The sequence below is a fragment of the Lepus europaeus genome, chromosome X (assembly GCF_033115175.1).
Source record: "Lepus europaeus isolate LE1 chromosome X, mLepTim1.pri, whole genome shotgun sequence".
Lineage (NCBI taxonomy): Eukaryota > Metazoa > Chordata > Mammalia > Lagomorpha > Leporidae > Lepus > Lepus europaeus.
This window is the reverse complement of record NC_084850.1, coordinates 1248530-1270132: the sequence shown is the minus strand read 5'-3', so window position 1 is coordinate 1270132 and position 21603 is coordinate 1248530.

Sequence of the window (21603 nt, the reverse complement as noted above, 5' to 3'; positions counted from 1 at the left end):
TGTCTCCTGGAGCATGGGGATGAGTGAGGCCTCAACCCTGGTTCAGAAAATCCTCAAGACTAGAAGCTGCCTACAGACTTGGTAGCCCAATGAAAGGGCCAAATGGTGCAGGTTGGGGCTGTAGATCCTGAACCTACTTGGAAAATCATTGAAAACAGGTTTGGTCAGTTTCAAATGGCCAAGGCCAAAACCCAAATTTCATCATCAGGGAATGACCTACGAAGATTCAATAATAACTATGAAATGTATCTCAAAACACACCTGTTATTATGATAGTGCCCCTCTCATTAGGAAATCTTTACTCCTTTAGTTTTCTATGGTAATGTCAGATACATTTTGACAAGTTCCCAACAATTCTGTCATCATATTTTGGGATCATATTGTATTTATGGATTGATAAAGAGATTTTGCATCTTCATGAAGTTACATTTTCCTGAAAGCATAGTAGAACTTTCCATTCATTCAGACCTTTTGCCACATCCCTGAGAAACATTTTCAAGTTGCTTCACATAGATGTTGCATTTTTCTTGAAAAGAATTTTTCTAGGTATTCTACCTTTTTTGTTAAATGGAGTCATTCATTAGGTTTCCTAACTTGTGTATCTAAATAACTTTGTACCCAGCCAATTTATGAATTCTGCTCATTCTTTATCCTGCTTTTTTAAATTTAAAGGTTTATTTTATTTATTTGAAAGGCAGAGTTGCGGGGAGTAAGGAGAGACAGAGAAATAGGTGTTCCATCCACTGGTTCACTCCCCAAATGGCTGCAACGGGTTGGGACTGGGCCAGGCCAAAGCCAGGACCCAGGAGCTTCTTCCAGGTCTCCTACATGGGTGCAGGGACCCAAGCTCTCCCATACTCTGCTGCTCTGTCTCTTAACAGGGAGCTGGATTGGAAGTGGAGCAGCCAGGACTCAAATCAGCTCCCATATGATGCGGCACTGCGGGCCGTGACTTTAACCCACTGTGCCACAGTGCCAGCCCTTCTGCTTACTCTTTGTAACACTTCAGGAGAGTCTCTTGGATTTTCCAGATATAGAGGCCTATTATGTGCAAGTAGTCATTGGTTTAATTTTGCTTTCGAATGTTTTAACTGTTTGAATTGTTGGATCATGGTCCAGACACAGAGGAGCGTATCGCTCATGTATGTCTTGCATACATTTTCCTGTCTTTATAACTTTGCAATTATATTGTGAACATATTCACATCACCACCCTTTGATCAAGGGCTAGAGCCCTGCCCTCTGGCCAGGAGTGTGTCCTTTAAATTGCTTCCTTGTCCCACCCTAATTTCCATGGTAACCATTTCTTGTTTCACATCAGATTTTTGCCACTTAAACACACATCCATCTATAGACACATGGTTAAATTTTGCCTATTTTTGAACTTTATCTGATAGCATGAATAGTTTATTCTTCTTCATTTCAGTACCATGGCTTATTTAACATTCCACCCCTGCTGGATATTGCACTTGTTTTCAGCCATCACATGGTACGATGAACCATTATATTCGTTTCCTGTAAGGTCACCGACACCAAAATTGATTCTCTCATAGTTCTGGCAGCCAGAAGTCCGAATTTGAGGTGTGGTCAAAGCACCTTCCCTCTAAAGGAGCTGGGAGTATGCAGGGACATTTCTTACCTCTTCCAACTTCTATGGCTCCTTCCCTTGTGGCCACATCACTCCACTATCTATTTCTATCACGTCCTGCTCTTCTGTCTGTCTCAAATCTCCTCTGCTTTTATCTTACAAGGATATTTCTCGTTGAACTTAGCATCCACCTGGACAATCATTTCACAATCATTGACATTCATGGGGTCCAGGGGTTAAGACATAGACATATCCTTTAGGGGGTAGCCACCTTTAAATACATTACAACTGTGCACACTTGCTTCCTGGTGCCCATACACTCAAGTTTAACTAGAGTTTGTGTATTTGGCAGTGAAATTGCTAGATCATAAGGGAAGTGAGTTTTTAATATGCCAACCTCTTATTTTTAAAAGATTTTATTTGTTTATTTGAGAGGTAGAGTTACAGACAGCGAGAGGAAGAGACAGAGAGAAAGGTCTTCCATCTGCTGGTTCACTCCCCAAATGGCCACAATGGTCAGAGCTGGGCCGATCTGAAGCCAGGAGCCAGGAGCTTCCTCCAGGTCTCCCACATGGGTGCAGGGGCCCAAGGACTTGGGCCGTCTTCTACTGCTTTCCCAGGCCACAGCAGAGAGCTGGATTGGAAGAGGAGCAGCCGGGACTCGAACTGGCGCCCCTATGGGATGCTGACACTGCAGACAGAGGATTAACCCACTGTGCCATTGCACCGGCTCCTATGCCAAGCTCTTTTACCAGTGCACACTCCCATCAGCTGTGTATGAAAGTTCCCCATTGCTCTCCAGCATGGCCAGCTCAGAATCCTGACTTCTTGGATCCTGCCGCTTGCTGAGGGTGCAGTGGTGTCTCATGGAAGTGTTAAGATACAGTGTGGGAACAACAAATGAAGCTGAGCACCTTTCATATGCTTATGGGCCATTTGGATTTTGTCTATCACGAAGAAATACCTATTCAAAACTTTGACCCATTTTTCTTTGATATTATTTATCTTGTTATTTTGTTTCTTCTGTCTTCTAGCTATGAGAACTTTCTCAGTTATCTGTGTCTCCCTTGCCTTCTCCAAGTGTTTCATCACAATCTCTCATGTGGGACACCTAACTGAAAACTATCTAAAAGGGAATTCAGGGAAATGTAGTTCAGGCTACCCAAGTTGACACTTTCCAAATCCACCTCAAATAACTCTCCTCAAATTATTCCATTTACATGTACCATCTGTTTACTGTCAGCTAGCTGACTGAAAAAGATGTGTCGCTTTTATTGCCACTCAACAAATTATTTCCTAATTTCTGTGTTACTGTCTTTGGAGCATGGGTTATTTCAGTGTGTTCTTCCTCTCAGGACTTTTCTACTTACCTTTTTTTTTGAGATTTGTTTATTTACTTGAAACTCAGAGTTATACAGAGAGAGAAGGATAGAAAGAGAGGAGAAAGAGAAAAAGAGGGAGGGAGGGAGAGAGAGAGAGAGAGAGAGAGAGTCTTCCATCCACTGGTTCACTCTCCAATTGGCCAAAACGGCCGGAGTTGTGCTGATCCGAAGCCAGGAGCCAGGAGCTTCTTCTGGGTCTCCCACGTGGGTGCAGGGACCCATGGACCTGGGCCATCTTCTACTGCTTTCCCAGGCCATAGGAGAGAGCTGGATCAGAAGTGGAACAGCTGGGACTCAAATTGGCCCCCATATGGGGTGCTGGCACTGCAGGCGGTGGCTTTACCCAACTACGCCACAGTGCTGGCCCCTCTAGTTACCTTTTTGCCTTGAGTGTTCATACTCTCCTGCCAAAGATTCCCAGGAACTTATCTGTGCGAGACCCTGTTGGGCTTATTCCTCTCTGCTCAAAAACAGTTATTAGATTTGGGCTTTGGTTGGGTGATTTGGAAAAGTGTGTAAGGAAGCTGTGGTTTGCTCTAGGAGCTTTTAGAAAGCAAGAGCAATTCTACAAGTGGGTATCTAAGTATGTCTTCTCTCCAAGGGGGGGAGACTGGAGCAGAACTAAAGCTTCAATGGGTAAAGAAGCAGCCATCACTCATACCAGCCAGGCAAGAGGGGGAGGTGTTTGCACACTGAACTTTCTTTTTTTTAACCTGTGCTTGGACAAAAGTGTTAAGCAGCCTTGCTTTGTCTGATTTTCTCATGCTCTCAGAAAAATCTTGTCTAAGGCTGGCATACTGTGAGGTTTTTTTTTCTGTCCAGTCAGAAAACAATATGGCCTCACTGTGAGTGCCAGGCCAGCTTCCTGCTCTACGTATTTTTCCTTTCTCGTGGGTTTCTGTCTTAAGTACAATGTGGCCATAGATCATGCTCTCAATGACATCAACCTATTGAAACATGTTGAGACTTGTTGTGAGGCCCAGTATGTAGCTGGTTCTTGTAACTATTCCATATGCAGTCTGTAGCCAGGTGTGATGTTCTATAGGTGTTCACTTAGTCACGTTGCCAACAGTTGTTCAAATCCATGTATTTACAGAGCTACCAATTATGCAGAGGTATGTAAAAGTTGCCCAACACTACGTATGAACAAACCTTGCTTAAAAACAGAGGAAGCTTAAAAAATAGACAATCAGAACCTAGAATAATGCTTACTAGAGGTTGAGAAGAATGGAAGGAGACAGACAGGGAGACTGGATAATGGGCATGTGTCCAAGTGTTCCAGAATAACGTAGTATATACTTCATGAAGAACTAGACAGAAAAGTTGGAAGACTCCACCCATAATGAAGTGAGATGAAAATGCCAACTGTCCTGATTGGATCAGTACACACCATATAAATATCTTGAAGTATCACATCATACCCCACCAATATGTACAATTACTGTGTTAACCAAAAACAATATCTAAAACCCTGTGGAATATAAAAAAAGTAAAATTGTCAGAAAATGAACCCAAATGTGAGTGGTAGGTGCAAATCACTAAACAGCCGAAAACAGAGCAGCAGGAAGCACAGATACACATTGGAAAAAAGGCAGGCAAATTTCCGAACAGCAACTTAACCTGAAGTTTTGCCCAATCCAACAGCAAGTGAGCAAAAGGGATCCTAACTAAGCTCTAGCCTCTGGAAGTGTTCAGAACTAAGCAGCCAGAATTCTCTTCCAGTACAAGTCATCATTTAAAGGAGACTCGAGCGAAGCTAAATTACAATAAGAATCAGAAGAAAGAGAATGTCCAGGTGAAAGTGGGCAGGATGCACAGAGCTAGAAAATTTCAGAACTCGGGGGCCGGTGCTGTGGTGTAGCAAATAAAGCTGCTGCCTGCAGTGCCAGCATCCTATATGGGTGCCAGTTCAAGTCCCAGCTGCTCCACTTCCGATCCAACTCTCTGCTGCGGCCTGGGAAAGCGGTGGATGGCCAAAGTCCTTGGGCCCCTGCACCCACATAGGAGACCTAGGAGAACCTCCTGGCCTCAGATCAGCACAGCTCCGGACGTTGCGGCCAATTGGGGAGTGAACCAGTGGATGGAAGACTCTGCTGGTTCACTCCCCAGATGGCTGCAATGGCCAGGGCTGAGCCAGGTGGAAGCCAGGAGCAAGGACCCTCTTCCTGGTCTCCCACGTAGGTGCAGGGGCTCAAACAATTGGGCCATCTTCTGCAGCCTTTCCAGGCCATTATCACGGAGCTGGATTGGAAGTGGAGCAGCTGGGACACAAACCAGCACCCATGTCAGATGCCACCTTCGCAGGCGATGACTTCACCCACTACGCCACAGTGCCGGCTCTGGGAGACACTTTAAGACCATGATAACATTCTAGTTTTCATCAAAGCCTCTGCCAGATTTAACATACACTAATGTATGTGCTCCATGAAAGAGACCCTTATCTCTTATCTCCTTATTTCCTCTTACAGAGCAGCAGGAAGCACAGATACACATTGCAGCAGGGCTGCAAACACTGAAAATCACCCACAAATCTCATCCTGTGACTGGCTGAATCAAAGCACAAGTTGAATCCCCAGCCTGGCCAAGAATGTTTAAGTGGGGACAGGAGTTGCAAAAGAATGAGGTTGGGGACACGTAGGGAAGACCCTGACACAGTGGAGACACTGAGCCCCTACATTTTAATGAGCTTTCTTTGTCAGTGGAAGAGGACTTTCTGCCGCCAGCAGAGTTAGCATCCCCACTCCAGTGGCCGCAGCACCACTGCCCCCAGTGGTGTGGGTCTCTCTACCCACAGTGGAATCTGATTGATGCTGCATTGCCCAAGGGGACTGGATTGTCCTCATGAAGTAGTCGCCAAGCAGGAACAGTGCCTGCCCTCTCCCTATTCCTGTTTGCTTCTAGACCTCCATCTAGACTGCTGGGTCTGCACCTACTTCCAGGCATAACAAGGGCTACAAGATCTTCAAAATGTTGATGGCAAATGCATATGATGAAAAGCTGTACATAGATTTCAAAACATTTTTGCAGCAAAATAAACTTGTCTTAATTGCATTTTCCACGAACTCTTTGAAGTACCCTCCTACAAGGGTCATCTGGCACTTTTGCTTCTCCAGGCCTGAGATCAGCCGTTCTCCAAGGAGCTCTGCTTTCTTTCAGTAGGGAATGGAATTAGGGATTAAGAACTGTCTGGGGTGAGCTTGTCATGCCTGAGCCTTGTCAGGGGAAGGAGCTACAAAAAACAAACCTAATCAAAAGAACTTACAATCTCTTGACAGTCCCCCTGCCCCTGGCACCTTTGCCAAAGACTAAGGCGACAGAGTCGAATTCTGTATTGCTGTTATGGGGATTAGTTCTTTTTCCAACCTTTAGGGTGGTTGCAATGGTCATTTGGCATACAAAGGTTCACTGGCCTTCAGTTTTAAGCTTTTACCCACTTCCCATTCTTTTTATTTTATTTTTAAAGATTTATTTATTTGAAAGACAGAGTAACAGAGAGAGGTAGAGACAGAGAAGTCTTCCATCTGCTGGTCTACTCCCCAGATGGCTGCAACGGCCAGAGCTGTGCCGATCCAAAGCCAGGAGTCAGGAGCTTCCTCCAGGCCTCCCACATGGTTGCAGGGTCCCAAGGACTTGGGCCATCTTCTACTGATTTCCCAGGCCATGGCAGAGAGCTTGACCAGAAGTGGAGCAGCCGGGACCAAAACCGGCATCCATATGGGATGCCGGCGCTTCAGGCCAGGGCATTAACCCACTGTGCCACAGCGCCAGCCCCACCCCCTTCCCATTCTTACTGATTTAATTTTATTATCTCAATATGAAAAGTATTAACATGATTACAAAAGTTGAAATGAAGGGCTGGCGTTGTGGCACAGTGGGTTAAGCAATGTCAACATCCCCATAGGAGCACAGATTGGAGTCCCGGCTGCTCCAATTTCAATCAAGCTCCCTGCTAATGCAACTAGGAAAGCAGAGGAAGATGATCCAAGCATTTGAGCCCCTGCCACCCACATGAGAGATCTGAATGAAGATCCTGGTTCCTGGCTTCAGCCTGGCCCAGCTCCAACCATTGCAACCATTTGGAGAGGGAACATGCAGATGGAAGAATATCTATCTATCTATCTATTTATCTATTTACCTATCTATCTCTCCCCCAACTCTCTCTGCAGCTTTGCTTTTCAAATAAATAAATCTTTTATAAAAATCAAAACTCATTCAATAAAGAATAAATTGTTAAAAAAATACCAAGAGAATTTTTTTTAAAAAATGAATCCAAAAGGCACACTCCGAGAAGTGCAGGTCCCTCCTGCCCCATTTTCTATACCCCTACCCCTTGTAAGTAACCAACTTTTTGTTTCTGGGCTGTCCTTGTCCTTTTCCCTTGTTGATTACAGAAAGGTCCACACACTACATACAAACATCCCATCTAAGAGGAACTGGCTCCAGGACCCCTGTGGATCCCAAACTCCCTGAATGTTGCAGTCCCTTATAGAGAATGGCATAGCATTTGCCTGCAACCTGTGCACATCCCCTGTATACTCAAAATTATCTCTACATTACCTATAGTAGCTGGTATATACAATGTAAATAGTTGTTATACACTACTGTTAGGAAGTAAAGACAAGAAATGTCTGTATATTTTCAGTACATGCATGTTTTTTCAATTTTTTTAAAAGATGTATTAATTTATTTGAAAGGCAGAATGACAGAGAGAGGGAGAGACAAAGAGAGAGTGGGGAAAGATCTTCCATCCACTGGTTCGTTTCTCAAATACCCACAACAGCTGAGGCTGAACCAGGCTGAAGCCAGGAGCCAGGAACCATATTCAGGTCTCCAACATGGATGACAGGAACCCAAGCACTTGGGCTATCATCTGCTGCCTCCCAAGCACATTAGCAGGAAGCTGGATCAGAAGCAGAGTGGGCAGGATGCAAACCAGCACTCCAAAATCATACGTGAGCATGTCAACCCACTGTGCCACAACATCTGCCCTCTTTTTAAACAGTTTTCATCCATGATTGATGGAACCTGAAGATGAGGACCCAGAGACCATGGCATGCCAACTGTGCTCTCCTTGCACTTTGCTTTTCCACCTAACAATAACTCATGTAGATCTCTCTATTAAATCACCCAGAATGTCTTCATCCTGTTGTTACAGCTGCACAAAACCCCATCATGTGGACATACCGTAGTCTGTGTAATCACTCTCCTATGTTTGGACAGTTTTCTATATTCCAATATTTTTTAACTACAAACAAAGCTGCACTAAATAACATCGTGCACCTGTATTTCCATGTTGAAATGGTGTATCTTGAGAACAGTAGATTTTTTTGTTTTATATATGATTTTGCTGATGTTTGACAAATTCCTCCAAAGATGTTTTGTCATTTTTGCATAGAAATATCTTTTAAATTTCAATTTTAATTATTTGGTGCTTATAGCTAGAAATGCAATTAATTTTTGTGTACAGACCTGGATTCTGCAGTCTTGCTCAGACATTTTTCCAAAGAGGAAATTCAAATGGCCAACACATGAAAAAGTGCTCAGATCACTAGCCATCAGGGAAATGAAAATCAAAAACACATGAGTTTTCACCTCACCCCTGTCAGAATGTCTTTCATACAGAAATCAACAAACAACAAATGCTGGCGAGGATGTGGGGAAAAAGATACCCTAATCCACTATTGGTGGGAATGCAAACTGGTAAAGCCACTACTGAAGACAGTGTGGAGATACCTCAGATATCTGAATATAGTGCTAGCATATGAACCAGCCATCCCACTCCTGGGAATTTACCCAAACCAAGAAAAATCAGTTTATTAAAGAGCTATTTCTATCCCCATGTTCATTGCAGCTCAATTCACAATAGCTTAAATAAGAAATCCCAGATGTCCATCAAATGAAGACTGCATAAAGAAATTATGCAATATGTACACTATACATACTGTGGAATACTATACAGTGGTTAAAATGAAATCCTGTAGTTTGCAACAAAATGGGTAAAATTGGAAAATATCTTACTTAGTGAAATAAGTCAGTCCAAAAAAGGCAAACACCATATGTTCTCCCTAATCTATGATAACTAATAGAGCACCTAAAAGGTAATCTATAAAAGTAAAATTGACACTTTGTGATGCAATGACTTTATTTTTCTATTTTTTTATTTAATGAATGCATTTTTACACAGATATATCTTTACGAATATAATGGTACTTTTCCCCATACCCCCCATCCCGCTCCCATCCCACCTACCATTCCCTCTCCTATCTGATGCAATAACTTTAAACAGCCCTTGTCTCAACTGTTGAGGAACAATTCTTTTTCATACAATTTGTTGAACTCTTTACTTAGTATAGAGTTAATCGCATGTGTATAAAGTTAACTGAAAAATACATCTTAGTAAAAAAATGCATCTTAGTAAAAAAGAATGGGAATAGGAGAGGAGGAGAAAGAGGGGTGGGAGTGGGGGAGGGAGGGCAGGTAGGCTGGGAAGAATCACTATGTTCCTAAAGTTGTATTTATGAAATGCGTGAAGTTTGTATTCCTTAAATAAAAGGTTTCTGGGGAGAAAAAAGTGTCACCTTGTACAGAGACTCCCTGGCCAACCTCTGGTCCCAGCTCATCCCCTTTAGTCTCTGGCCATTTCTCCTGGCCTGCAGCTCTTTGCAGCTGCACTAAGGCTGTGTGTGCTTTGTCTGCTGCTGTCCCCAGCAGCTGGTAGAGATGGCCAGCACACAGGAGAGCTGCTTCTCCCTCCTCAGGCCTTCTAGTGCTTTGCCTCAAGCTACTGCTGCGTCTGCTGCTGGCTCCACCTGTGCCCTGGTCCTGGAGTGCCCACCGCCACAAGCTTACCTTGAGCTGCAAAACCCTGCTCAGGGAAGACCTCCTCAAAGAGCCCTTCCCAACCTTCTCCTCTTTCCCCGCCCACGTGAGAACGCAGCCAGCAGAGGATAGGGAGTAGTAACCCAGGCTTGGTGACCAGCAGACCCAGATGCTGAGCAGAACGCTAAAGTGAGCCCCTATGAGTCACGTCTTGTGTAATCTCACCTCTTGAGTACAGACAGACCCTACCGTGGACTTGCTTCTTCCCCAGAAGACTGTGATCAAGGCAATGGGTGTCCCTCTCAATGGCTACAGAGAGTCATATAGGGCTCTGTCTCTGGAAGCCGGAGCCACTGAGCCTGCAGCTGGCTGGGAAGCAGTGCACAGCTGAGGTGTGGGGTGGCTGTGTTGTGAATGGCTGCAGAACGTGCTCAGTCCTACAACCACAAGGAGGCAAATTCCACTAACAACTGGCACAAGCATGGAAGGAGAGTCTAAGCCCATGCTGCTCACCAGGGGCGAGAGGAGGAAGAATACCTGTGTGCTGTTTTCAGCCTCTGGGTGTGTGGAAATTTGTTACATAACACTGTGAAATAGATACCCCACTTGCAGGGCTTTGAAGAGTTGTCCCCAAATGATATATCCACCTGGCCCCTGTGCACGTGAGCTTATTTTTGGAAAAGGATGTTTGCAGATGTAGTTAGAGTAAGTATCTCAAATGAGATCATTCTGGATGAGGGTGGGCCATGACTCCAATGACAAGAGCCCTCCTAGGAAACAGAAGGGGAAAAAGGCACATATTGAGATTGGAGCAATGCAACCACGAACCAAGAAATGCATTTCTGTGGTGTGAGGCCACCCAGTCTGTGATACTCTGTCATGGCTGTCACCGTGTGAGTGAACAGAGCACAGGGCAGAGGCTTGGAGCCCAGTGGGAACTCAGAGCGACTGTACTTTAAACAGGAGAGGGCGGCTTAAGGCTCCAAAGAGGGCCTCAATTTCATATTGAAGGCCACCTCGCTTATATTTACTCATCAAAAGAAGCAGAGAAAGCAACGACAGCAGGAGCCAGGCCACCTATCTGCACCCTCTTGGTAGCTCCTAACACATCAGTCAACTGTCGACTTGACCCCCTTTAGGGCAACTGCATGGACTCCAGGCCAGGCCAGGGACTGTCCCATCCTTCCCTGCCCCAGAACGAGCATAATTCAAGCCTAGGCAGCCAGGCCTCACACTGTGTTCTGATTGTGCTGTGGATTCCTACAGATAGCAGGGGTTTCCAGAGGGGGCAGAGTCTCCCCTGGCTATGCTCCCAGGTTTCTGTCTCTCCTGGGCTGCTCAGGGTCCATATGGCCAAGCCCACTGGACAGTGGTGGCCCCCAAGGGAGATGCATGCCTGGTCCCTGGACCCTGTGACTGTGCTGTGCAGTTACAGATGAAGGACCTTGAGATGGGCAGATCATCCTGGGTCATCCGGGTGAGCCCCCAATGTAGTTACATGCATCACTATGAGAGCCAACAGGGAGAAGACCAAGTGACCCAAGCAGAGGAGTTGGAAGATACAAGGATGGAGGCAGGGATCGGGAGCTGCCCAAGCCCCCTGCTTCGGCACTCAGACCCCAGCCCAAGTGTGTGAACTCCCGGGCCCCTTGTTGGCACAGGCCCCTCCAGGAGGGACGGTTCCCAGCAATTTTGTGTTGCTCATTTTACATTCTTTATCTTAAAGAGTATCTTCCAAACTTGTAAAGTTTAGGCCCCACAAACCACAGAGACAGCTCTACCTGTGCCTAAGCCCGTCACATCACACCTGGAGCTTCTGATTGATGGAACTGCCAGCTGTCGTGCTAGTGAAAACGGTGCACTTTGTGGTCATTTGTGGTGCAGAAGTAAAGACTGCAATGCTATTCTGCCCTGGTTGCAAGGCTGAGCACGTGACTGCGGCCAGCTTGCTCACATATGATGGGGCTCTGCTGGCAACGAGGGCACAGAGCAGGGCAAGGTCAGCGAGTTGGGGGATGTGAAGCATCTGCCCAAAAGCCACGGCCCCACTTCTGGTGGCTCTGAGGAGACATGGCGCCCTCCCGCCTGCAGTTAGATGATAACATGCATGAGGGCAGGAGACTGGTGGAAGTGGCCATGGTGCCTGGCACCAAGTTGGGGCTCAGGGCACAAGTGGCAAACACGTTGGTACCCACTGCAGCTTCACAGAATGGGCATGTGGAAGGCAGGGGTACAAGGGTGAGGAGCAGTGGTCCCAGTGGTAAAAACCAGAACATCCTGCAGGGGGCTGGGACAAAGGCAGGTGGAACAGGGCTGGTGCCGTTTCCCATCAAGGTCACGGAATGTAATGAGGCCGGACAGGGCGGAATGGGGGAAGGGGGGAGAGGCAGTGTGAGAGGGCCTGAGCGGGGCAGGCCCAGGGTGTACCTGTGAGAGCAGGGCACCAAGAGGGGGGAATGACAACAGGGACACTTGAGATGGATGTGACCAGGTGGGGTGAGCCTAGGGCACCAGAATTTACCCACAGGTTCAGGAGTTCAGGTACAGGAAGTGATGTCGTAGGGCAAAGGGGAGTGTCGGACCCTTCTCCTGCACCTGTTGGCACGGGGACGGTGGTCCCTGGAGACATGCAAGCCTCAACTGAGGCGGGAGGTGAGGAGAAGAGCAGGGAGGCGAGGTGGAGGCATCAGCTGCAGCCCAGATCTCCAAAAGGACACTCAGGTCTCCTGGAGGGGGGATAGGAGCTGCTGAAAGCTTTCCAGCTCCTTCTGAACTTAAAGCCTCTGACCCCTAGCCCAGGACTGGCCCGAGCTGGGGCTCCATGAATGTTGTTTAGTTGAGGGGGGCTCGAGGTGCCTCAAGGAGCCCTTGGGGAGCTTGTGTTCTCAAGAGGAAAAGAAATGATCTTTGCGCCAGTGAAGAAGCAAGGCTGTGAAATAATTACACTGGTGAGAGGAGCCCTGAGGAGAGCGGGGCTGTCAGCAAATCCAGTGCAGCAGAACGCACGCCGCACTGCCAACGTGAGCCTAACACGAGGCCGTGCCACAGGTATTCCACTTCTGTAGAGTTCTACCCTGCCCCCTGTCAGCCTTCACTATCAAGTTCACGTGCTCAGAGTGCTTCCTTTGGCCTGCCCCACATTAATCCCCATGCCGCTCCTGCACTTCCCAGCACTCCTCTCAGTGCATCCTCGGCCAGCTCCCCGGGGACCTCAGGCCTCAGGTACCAGGGAATCAGTGGGAGGAGGGACTCGCAGGAAGAGGCAGAGAGAAGGGGTGAGGAAAGGTGCCCAGCACTGCCTCTGATACAGAGTGCCCCCAGCATTTCCTTGACCTGGGAGAGGCAGACATGCTGGACGTGTGGGCAAGTTGGTAAGTGCAGCAGCAGAGCTGGCATGCTGGTGTGGGGTGCCTGTAGCCCTCACCCACGTGCCCAGGGAGGGTGTGTGCAGCCCCTGCAGCTTGAGCCATGGGACTCCTGCAGTTACTAGTACACATTTCCATTGGCTGAGCTGCCCACAGAGGACAGCTGCCCTTGAGAGCACTGGCCACTCGGCCAGCCCCAGTGTCCAGACTTTGGGTTCTGGAAGCGGCTCCCTCAGGAGGAAGAGAGATCAACTGGGCTCCAGGAGCTCCTGAGGGAGGCTCTCAGGCCAGTGGGTGCGGCGGTACCCAGGGAGAAGCTAGAGACCCTTGGGAGAGGATGCCAGAGGGGAGGAGTCCTGGCTGGGGAATGGATCAGGGTGTGCATGGAATGGAACCACCCCCACAGTCCCTATCACCAGCCCAGCTCTTCTTCAAGGCCTGAGCAGGACACTCAGGCCGTAATTCCCAGGGATCAACAGTGAGGAGTCCCCACTCACTCAGGTCGGGGGGTTGGGGATCCACAGAGATGTTCGCCTTCACCTGCAGGCGTGCATAGTTCCTGGCTCCTCCTCCTTCCGTCATCCCAAACAGCAGGTCTTATGGACGGGTGGGTGGGTGGGTGAGTGTGTACACACCAGCATTCTGCACAATGACGTCAGGCCCAAGCTTACCAGAACAAAAGGAGGCCCTGCCCTCTCGCTGGGCAGGGAAGAGAGGCATGAGCTAGAGGGTGATCAACAATTGGCCTCGGCCTAAGAAGTTAGCAACAAGATCAAATCTTAAACTACAAGGTTTTGTCCTAGAACCCGCACTCATTCCCGCAAGCCCTGTGCACAGCAGGCGCCCACCCAGCTTGCATAGTGAGCTGGTGGCAGAGTTTGTCAACTCTTCAAACGGACTTGGAGCCACACAGGGCTTGTTTGCGAAAGGACATGTTCCTTGCATGGATGTGTGCACTGAACTAAACCTGAGGCCAGCTCAGATAGGCTGGCTCCCGTTGTGACACGTTTGTTTACCAGTGTCACCATCTGCTCGTCTGGCTCCATCTGGCAAAGTGCATAGGCTGAGTTACACGGGACCCTGTGCCTTCCAGGGCTGTGCGTTCCAGATCTCCCTGGAGTTAAACCTCTTTCACAGTGCAGGTCGCTGAGGAACCAGCAATCTGCATGTGGTTTTCGTAGCGAATCCCATCTCCCATGTCAGATGAGCAGTCTGCTGTTGCCGTGGTGAATCGGTATTATCCTGTGACCTTGATTCTGAGCCGAAATCTACGTTGCCTTGACCATGATCACACAAAATGCGTTGTCTTGGAAACAGCACAGTTCCGAGAACAGGAAGGGCTAGATAATTCTTGGCTTTCACTGGAAGCCGCACAGGATTACCTTGTACCCAGCAGGGTCTCAGCTTCCCTCAGGGCCTCAGCTTCATGTTTGCGTGTGTCACAGAGCAAAAGAGAGGAAGCGGGGGTTGGGGGACAGGCAGGAAAGGGGAGAGTGCTCCACACCCCCACTGCCACTCTAGTTGGGATGCAGTGCCCTCTCCCATCTCTTACTGGAAGCTCCTGGAGTGGGGGCCATACTTCTGGCCGCTATTAACCAACGCAATTTCAGAACTGGGGAAACAGACTCTGAGACAGGGTATGACCCAGCCAAGATTGACAGACTCCATCTGTGGGAAGCTCCCAGACACACAGGCACACGTGCACACATGGCGCCCAGCACAGCTGGACAGGACAGTAGCTTCTGGGGTCTGGGGTCTATTTCTCTCCTGTGAGCACCCCTGAGTGCCCTCTGAACTGGATTCCCAAGCCAGCCGTCTGCACCCAGCAGAATACACCAGCATGGTGGGGAGGCCATGTCCAGGGAGGAAGCTGCCCGCAGGGGAAGCAGCCTGTGCTTGTACCCATCCGACTTCCAATGCAGTGCTTTCCTCTGCCCCCTTAACCAGGGGTCAGTTGCTCGGACAGAACATGTCAGCGCCATGCAGGACCACCAGCTTTTCCCCAACCACAAGCCCGGCCAAGCCAGTCTGTCAGGAAGGAGAGGTAGCTCCGCCCACAGAGGAGCACGGCAAATGCTTTTCCAGTCACTAACTGGAAAGGTGAGATTGGCAGGAGGCGAAGAGAGAACACATGCCTGCAGCAAAAAGCCACGTGTGACAGAAAAGCCCAAAGGTGAGATAGGTTGTGCCTCAAGTCCCAGCACCCAGCTACTCCCCATTAACATCATCCCAGGGCCACAGGCCTGAGAGACCAACAGTTGGACACAGATGCAGGAATGGGTGGGTGACATGAGACCATGACACAGACTAAAGGAAAGAAGCCAGCCACAGACAGCTACTTGTTGTGTGATCCCAATGATACGAAATGTCCAGGATGGCTAATAATTCTGGCATGAGAGGTTGCCAAGCACTGGAGCCGGGAGGAGTGGGCAGTGACCACCACGAGGTGCCAGGTCTCCTTTGGGGTGATGAGAATGTTCTGGAGGCGATGGTTGCACGACTTTGTGAACATACTACAAATACCACTGAATCGTACACTTCAAAATGGTAAAGTTTATGGTGTGAGTATTAGATCAATAAAAATGAGATCATTTTATATATATGTATGTGCATATTTGTTGATACTGCAATTAATGTTTCTTCACAAGGAATGTTTGATCCTAAAAGTCTGCTGAAGTGACAAAAGGAAACTATGGAAAACACCAACCTACTTGAAATACTGTCTTCAGCTGCACACCCCACCACAGGACCGAACAACTCTGCAACAGCTGGAAAGCCCGCCCTCGACACTTCTGCCCACCTCCAGTCCTTGCCTCTGATTTGTGTTAATATTTCTGACACTTACATTCTGTCTGATAGCAGGTACACACAGACACTTAATTCCACCAATCTTTAATATTACTTTTGCATATACAGGGATTCCATGTCTGTGAGATTTCTCTCACTCCTGAGTTCTTTCGATAGAGCTTGTAGGTGGCTAGAATTCACGGGCCAGTGGTAACTTTTACTTTTTTGCTTCTAGATTTGAAGGACATGTTGGATGGATGCCTCATTCTTGAAGCAAACTGTTTTGTCCTCAGAAATTTGTAACCCTGGCCCCATCGCTTCTTGGCACTGAGAACTAAGGGGCAGATGGATGACGTCAGTGTGATTTTCTCCAAGAGTATTCTCTTCAGTTCTTTGCTGTCTGTCTCAGGGATACCGGTTGGATGTGTGTGGCATCTCTTTCTCTCTGCCATAGGTGCCATCGTCTCTCCAATCCTCTGCTCATTTCCATTTATTTAGTCACTATTTTCCCTTCCCATTCTTCCCTGAGCTCTGCTACATTCATTTCATCGCCTTCTCTTTTCTCCTAATCTCTTCTTTGAACCCTGTATCTCTTCTCTGAGCTCTCTTCGGCCATCTGATTGGGCTGTCCCACCACTCTTGGGGCCCAGGGCCTTAAATGTCATTCATCTAATCAGAGGCCTGTTTTCTATTTCTCTACGGTGCTCAGGAATGCAACCTTTAACTTGAGGGCAATCTGATTTCTGCTCCACTTCTGAGGAGGCATTACTGGCTCAGCTTGCTCCCTGCTCTGTGTCCAGACTGAGCAGTATTTGGCTGGGCTGCTGGTTAATTTGTGGTTTGAGGTTGTAGCAGTTCCCAGTGGTATTTCTCTCTTTGAAGTTGTGTTTGAAGCAAGGCCAGTCCATCATTCTTCTGCTTAACGGGAAAGGAAACGAGCCCAAGGCCTTGAAGAAATTTCCTTTCTTGAGTATGTATCTTTTGCAGGCAGATAACGTTACTAGGCCAGGAGCAGAGAGCACCCCAGCTCCATCTGTTCGCAGGCCGGTCAGTCACTGGCACACAATTGACCAGAATTCTGCTCTGCACTGGGAAGGCGGCAGCTGAAGCCCTGCTCAAACCCTCTGTGCTGAGGGCCTGGGAGAAGACAGCCCTGCTCTCTAGCAGGCATCACACTTGTGATGTGAAATGCCGCAAGAGGCCTTTGGGACAGGTCTCCACCGGCAAGCTTTCCAAGGCCTTGGGAGGGAGCAGAAGGCAGCGCAGAGCAGAGGCTGTCCCTGTGTCCCCAGATGCAGCTTGAAGTGGCTATTGGCCATGACTGCAACCCCCTGCCTCCTGTCCCTTTGCTGGGCAAGAGGAGAGACATGTCGGATGGCTGCTTTGCTCCTTTAACTGGGACCTGGGGTACTAGATAGAGGACCTTCTCACTCACTTCCAGGACCCGTGGAAGGCAAAGGCAATGAGGTCTGCTGGAAACGAGGTCAGGGAGGCAGGAGCCCTGGGAAGAGAGAGCAGAGCCCGGCATGAGGAGCTGTAGCCCCAGGCTGGGGCAGCCAGGAATGGGTCTTCCAGGGAAACAGGCTCCTGTGGGTGGAGCACACGAAGGCTTTGCCAGTGCCAGCTCCACTCCAGCCCCAGGGCCCTGAGACCCCAATCACCTGGAACTCTTTGGCACCATGGGTGCCTGGCTGGCAGGAGCCTCTTGAGCCCTGCTCTGGGCTTTGCAAGACTCAGGACCCCACACAATGGCAGATGAAGGGGGAGTGGATTAGGCTGTTCTTTCTTTTCTTGTAAAGGGTAAACTTGGCATAAAAACCAATACACAGATCAATGGAACAGAATAGATAGCCCTGAAATTAACCCATGTACATACAGCAGAAATAATTGTTGGTGAGGCAGACATTTGGTTGTCACCACGTGCGATGCCCTCAGCCCATACTGGAGTGCCTCGTTGAGTCCCAGCTCTTCCACTTCTGATGCAGTTCCCTGGGAAGCAGTAGAGGTGCCCCAAATACTTGGGCCCTGCCATCCATTTGGGAGACCAGGAAGGAGTTCTTGGCTCCTGGCTTCGGCATGGCCCAGTCTTGGCTGTTGCAGACATTTGAAGAGGGAATCAGCCAAAGGAAGATCTCTCTAGATCTCTCCCTCTCTCTCTAATAAAATGAAAAGTCAAAATTAAAAACAAATGATTGTTGGCTTCCCCATCCCCCTAACTAGTCACTGACTGATCAGTGAGCATGGCCCCTGCCAAGTGTGCAATCCATGGTCCCACTGCATGGCCCATGGAGCACAGTGGCAACACTGAGGTGTGTAAAGAGCTTCATGTGCAGATGAGAGGCTTGGAGAGGCTACAGCCCAGGAGAGGCTGCAGCTGTCATGGTGAGGACACTCAGCTCCTGAGGTGAGACTTGCCTCTTGGGCTCTCACTGCAGCACCGGGCACAGGACAGAGTCACCTTCAGCGATACTCCCTGAAGACCCACTATGCCGCAGCCCTGCCTGGCTGTGCCCTCCGACACAACAATCCACATGACATAGGCCCTGCCCTCTGGCTGCTCCACCTCACAGGAAGCTTTGCAGCGGCAGTGAGGACATGAGCAGAGTTGCAGAGCGGCAGCTGCGTGGAATGGCCACACAGGGGCCAGCAGCACAGGCAGCACGTGTCAGTCAGTGAGCAGTGTGTACCAGCAAGGCCTGTGTCATCTTTGTGTAATTTTTGTTTATTTGAGAGCCAGAGACAGAGACCTCCTATCCACAACAGCTGCACCTGGGCCAGGCCAAAGCCAGGAAATGGAAACACAATTCATGCCTCACACATGGGTGGCAGGGACTCAACTACTCAGAGCCATCAGCAGGCACCATCATACCTCCCAGGATCTGCATTCACAGGAAGCTGGAGTCAGGAGCTGAAGCCAGGAATCAAGGCAGGCACTCCAGTACAGGGTGTGGGTCTCTCTCTCTCTCTCTCTCTCTCTCTCTCTCTCTCTTTCTAAAAGATTTATTTACTTATTTATTTATTTGAGATTCAGAGTTACAAACAGAGATCCACTCTTTGTAAATTCCATCCACTGGTTCATTCTTTCACGGACTGGTTCATTCCCCAAGATGGCCACAATGGCCAGGGTTGAGCCAGGCCAAAGCCAGGAGCCAGGAGCTTCGTCCACGTCTGCCACATGGACAGCAGTGGCCCAAGGATTCGAATTATCCTCCACTGCTTTTCCCAAGCCGTTGGCAGGGAGCTGTATCAGAAGTGGAGCAGGCGGGACACAAACCAGCACTGATACAGGATGGCTCTACCAGCTATGCCACAATGCCGATCGCAGTATGGGCCTTTTAACCAGCATCTTAATCACTAGGTTAACTGCCCAGCCCACGTGACTCTCTTAAACACAGTAGGGGCCAGCATAGTGATACAGTGGGTTAAGCTGCAACTTGCAATGCCAGCGTTCCATATCAGAGTGCCAGTTTGAGTTTCAGCTGTTCCACTTCCAATCCCGCTTCCTGCTAATGTGCCTGGGAAGTACTTGGGCACTGCCAACCATGTGGGAGACCAGGATGCAGTCACTGGTTACTGGTTACTGGTTTTGGCATTAGCATTGGCCCAGCCCAGCCTTTGCAACCATTTCGGGAGTGACCCAGCAGATGGAAGATCTCTCTCTGTCGCTCCCTATCCCTCTCTGTTATTTGTCTGGCTCCTGAGAGGTCACAGAGCGAGCAAAAAGCTAGGGACCAGGTTTGGAACACAGGGATTCCCCAAGGGCGCCTGGCAGGCAGGGGCCAAAAAGCAGAGCTGGCTGCCAAGCACACTGCCTCTGCCATGGCTTAGATCCAGGCCATCCCTACAGGATCTCCTATTCCCATTCAGAGACTTAGGACAAGGTATCTGATGAGCCAAGCACTGGATTGACCCACCACCTGAAAGACCTGGGGGAAAAGACCAAAGCTGGTCCCTGGGTAAGAGGAGCCCATGGACCACTGCCAGGGTGTGTGTGGGGGATGCTGACTGCGCACTAAGAAGCGAGCCAACAGTAAGTGGTGTCGCTGAGCTGGGCCACGGAGGGGCACTTCAGGCACCAGCAGCTCAGATGGCATCTGCAGAGACTGGCCCCTCCCAGCTTAGTGGCACCCAGCAAAAACACACTGGTTGATGGAGGCGCAAGGGGAACAGCCGCGGGGCACCCCGCCCGCATCTCGGGAGGGTGGGGGAAGCCAGCTTGGGCGCTTTGGCAGAGAGGAGCAAGGGTCCTGTCCCCCGCGGCTCCCACCCACGACGAGGCACAGACCCTGCAGGACTCAACACGCTGCCTCCAGTGCCCCAGCTGCCACAGCTCCTCGGGAAACAGGTGGCACTGCCCCTGCCGCTGCCAGCCTACCCAGCTGGGGTCCGTGGGGCCCGTGCTTCTCCCATCGCAGGCCTCAGAGTAACTCAGCGGTGGGTGCAGCTGTCTGGCCATGTGCCTGTGGCCTGGCTGTGAGGGAAGCCAGGAGAGTGCAAACCTGACATTCTTCACTCCTCTCTTGGAAGGTGGGCTACATAGCAGGTGAGCGACCTGCATGAGCAAAGGTCCTGGGGCTGAAAGGGACTTAGTGAGAGCTGGACTAAAAGATGGCTGATGTGGCTCAAAGAGAGATGGAGAGAGACAAGACAGATACAAATAGATAGATGATAGAGATAGCTAGATACATAGACAGACACTAAGATTGTAGAGGTCAGACCTTAAAGGCCTCAAGAGGGGTTGATCTTGGGGTCAGTGCTATGGTGTAGCGGGTAAAGCCATCACCTGCAATGCCATATGGGCACCAGTTCATATCCTGGCTGCTCCAATTCCAATCCAGCTCTCTGCTAATGGCCTGGGAAAAGCAATGGAAAAAGGTCCAAGTGTTTGTGCCCCTGCCACCCACATAGGAGATCCGGATGAAGCTCCTGGATCCTGGCTTTGGCCTGGCCTGGCCCAGCTCTGGCTATTGCAGCCATGTGAGGAGTGAACCAGTGGATGGAATCTATCTGTCTCTCCCTCTCTCTGTAACTCTTTTAAAGTAAATACATCTTTTTTTAATGAAAAAATAATGAAATAAAATGTTAAAAGAGGGATTGATCTTTATCCTAAGAGTCAGGCAGCAGGGCATCCAGACCTAGCCCTCTGCACTCCTCCTCATGGGAGCTGGGATCATCCTCATAACTCATAAGGAAGCAACTTACTGGGACAGGACGAGTTCAATTGCCCACCTTGCCTGCCTAAATGGTCCAAGGGCATCTCAGGGCCCTTAGCAGGAAGGCTCACGACCCCCTACCCCCCAGAGTGCCACCATGGTCTCATCTTCTGCAGTGTCTCTCCATTTGGAGCACAAAAATGCCAAGCTTGGACCCTTCTCAGAACCAGGGTCAAGTGCCAAGCCCTTGGCCTTGTTTTTAAAAATTAGGCTGACAGCCCTGGCATGTTGGATTCCTACATAAGCAGTAAAGTGAAACACAAGTCCAGCCCTTCAGAAGCCTGTGCAGGCACGAGCCTGCTCATCCCCATGCCTGCAGAGCAAGTGCCCATTGGCAGTGGAAGGGTTATGGCCACTGTTAGCTCCATTCTCCCAGAAGAACCACAAGAGTCGGAGATCTGCTGGTGCTCAGTAAGCTGCCACTGTGGCCACAGGGGGAGATTTTGAGAA